This window comes from Eupeodes corollae, chromosome 1 (assembly GCF_945859685.1).
Source record: "Eupeodes corollae chromosome 1, idEupCoro1.1, whole genome shotgun sequence".
NCBI lineage: Eukaryota > Metazoa > Arthropoda > Insecta > Diptera > Syrphidae > Eupeodes > Eupeodes corollae.
Genome location: NC_079147.1, coordinates 48,341,688 through 48,345,245, shown reverse-complemented (window position 1 = coordinate 48,345,245; position 3,558 = coordinate 48,341,688).

Below are 3,558 nucleotides of genomic sequence, written 5' to 3'. Positions count from 1 at the left end.
CACGCCAAGTTGGTTGAGGTCCTCTCCCACCTGGGTGCGCCACCTGAGTCGCGGTCTTCCTCTACTGCGCCGCCCCTCGGGATTGGATTCGAAGACCTTCCGGGCTGGAGCGTTGATGTCCATCCGCTCTACATGACCTAGCCATCTAAGCCGTTGGACTTTGATTCTGCTAACTAGGTCAGTGTCGCTGTACAGCCCGTACAGCTCGTCGTTATATCTTCTCCTCCATTCTCCATCTATGCGTATGGGACCAAAAATCGCCCGAAGAATTTTTCTCTCGAAGCATCCTAAGACGCTCTCATCTTTCTTTGACAGGGTCCAGGCCTCAGCGCCATAAATGAGAACCGGGATGATGAGTGTCTTATAGATGGTCTGTCGACTTGTTTGGCTTCAAAGTTTGTAGATTTTGGTGTTTTATTAAAAAAGTTGACACTGGAATTATTCATAAAAAATTAAAAAGTACCAACAATATTTTGTATGTAATGAAAAAGGTTGATTTAAAAATCTATTTTTGTTAACGAGATTTTAAATCGAAAACCAATTTTTACCAATATAAGAAGAATTTCTTAAAAGTTTCAATTTGTTATATAAACGAATACAAATTGGATAAATGAAATCAATTTGATAGATATCGAGAACCGAACATCAATTTTTATCAAATTTGCGAACTATTTTTTAAAAATTACTAAATGTCGAAAAAAATATTTTTTTGTGAGATAAAATAAGTTTGAACCCAATATTTTAATTTTTTAAAAAGATATTTGAGTCGAAAATCAATTTTTTTTAACTTTTATTATTTTTTTCTTAGGTTTTTAGTGTTTTGTTAAAAAACTGTCAACTCGATGTTTCTCAAAATGTTACTAAATGTTGACAAGAATATTTTTACTTACTTACTTAAGGTGACACTACAGTCCTGTGTGAACTAGGGCCTAACCCAACAAACTTCTCCTTCGCCATCTAGCTGGGTCTCCAGTTTCGCGGTCAAAGTTGGATGAGGTCGTTGTTGCTGTTCATTGTTGTTTGGTGCCAGTCGTTGTTGCTTGCTGCCCGCCACCACTACTTTTCGTCATTACTACCACTTTTGTTTCCACCGCCTCCGTGGTCACCACCAACTAAGCTGGAACCGCATAGCAGCCGCTCGCCACAAAAGGTTTCCGTACTTGACACATTCGCTGCCAATCATCCCACACACTAGAAAGGCGAGTCACTTGCTTAGTGCACTTTTACAGTCGCAGTTATAAACTATTGAAACAAGAGGTACAGTTTCCATACGGTAGTAGACAAGGACAACAAGCTGCAACACATTTTGTTCACAATAAATTTTACAGCAATTTTCATAACTTTTTATAACCATTTCTCGACTTGGAATTATTTTTATCGGAACAACAATTTTGACCGTGATTTTTTTAAGCAACATTTTTGCGATTCTTTTAGAATTCATTCGGAATTTCAATATCATTTCAAGTTTGGTACAATCGCTTCCTCCTCCGGTAGAAGAGGAGTCTATTAGAGTTCGGCTTCCTGCATTTTGGAATTCCAATCCGGTCACATAGGTTATCCAAGCAGAAGCACAATTCACAGTGCATAGAATAACCAGTTCTGAGTCAAAATACTGTCTCACGGTTGCTGCTTTGCCACCAGACAACTGTGACTCGGTAATTGACATTTTTTCAAATCCACCTAATATAAACAAGTATCGCTGAAAACGGCACTCGTAGAACGTCATTCGGTTTCCGAAATAAAACGTTTAGAAACCCTTTTGACAAAGCGGACATTTATGACCGAAAACCATCGGAAGTTTTACGATCGATGAAAATGCTTGCTGGTACCTCTTTTAATGACGATATTGTCAACAATTTATGGATGCGTAGATTAACCAATTAATTTCGCATTACTATGGGTCGGTCAAAAATCTCTAGAAGAATTATCATCTCTCGCTGACAAAATTTACAAAGCTTCACAAAATACAAGCTTTTGTAATGTTTCCGCTGATCAGCATGATAATAATTCTTCTAATGAACTTAAACAAATTCTTAGTAGAATTGAGTCGATGATTGAAGCAATTTCGTTCAATTCCCGGGCACGTAGTAAAAATAGAACTTTTCAAAATAATGGAGGCAGGAGTAGTCGTTCACACAGTCGTGCAAATTGAAAATTAGGGTCGAATATCTGTTGGTATCATAGATGGTTCAGGGAAAATGCTAAAAAATGCGACAAGCCGTACAACATTGATAAAAAGAATAAGATAAACTAATTAAACCTGCTGTTGCAGCGGCAAACATGCAGGGTCTTTCAACTCGCCGGTTATTCATTAAAGATAATGCTTCCAATTTCAATTTTCTTTTCTCGATATTGGCCTAAAGCGAAATTTTGTTCACTCCTTCATACTAGTTAGTAAATAGACCAATATTAGGTGCCGATTTTCTAGCCAAGTTCAATCTACTAGTAGACACAAAAAACTAAAAGATTCATTGATCCTTAACATTTTCAAGTTACTAGTGAATATAATGACATAATACAAAATGAAAAAAATTTCCGAGTTTGATAGAAGGACCCAATTATTTTGCGCCAATAAAACAAACAATTGTTCATCATATTATCACAAAAGGCCAGCTTCCAGTTTCATAGGGATGATTAGCTATTATCTTCGCTTCATTCCTAAACTTGCTCAAACAATCGCTCCTCTTCATGAACATTTAGCTTTGCTCACAAAAAACAAGAAACCAAAAAAACTTTTTTCTTGGCCCGAAAACCTCAAATCCCTTTTCAACAACGCAAAAGATCCACGACAGCATTTTTAGCATCACTCTCTCTCTCAAGCATGGCAAATTTTAGCGGTTTTCTCTAAAAAGCTTAAGGATTCAGAAAAAAATATTAAGCTTTCGATCGCGAATTATTAGCTGTGTATTTATAGCAATCAAGCGTTTTCGATTCTTCGTCGAAAGACGAGATTTCACGGTTTTCACAGACCACAAACGCTTTTCATACGTACTTACACGCCAAACGAAATTAAGTCCAAGACAAACCCGTCATCTTTACTTCATTTCTCAATTTACTTCTGATATCCAACAAATTAAGGGCAAAGACAATGTCGTCGCTGATGCATTTTCTCGCATTGAAGAAATCGCCACCAAGAAAAGTCACAAAATCGATTTAGAAACGATTACAAAATTACTATCCACAGATAAACAATTAAAAGAACTTCTTATTATTGAGAACTCAAAGAAAACTTCGAAATTTTCAATAAAAGAGTTCAAATTTAACAACGTGAATATTAACTGCGAAACCTCAACCAACAAAACCGTCCTTTCGTTCCATCTGATTTTAATGTTTTTCAACATTCTTCATGGGATTTTCCATCCAAGTATTCGCGCACCTCTAAAAACTAATTTCCGAACGATATTTCTGGCTTAGTATGAACAAAAATGTCAACACTTGGGCCAAATCGTGCATGGGATGTCAACAATCAAAAGTTCAGCGACACACCAAATTAGAATATGGTGGATTTCAAGTGCCAACTGGTCGATTCGTTCAGATTCACTTAGACCTGGTAGGACC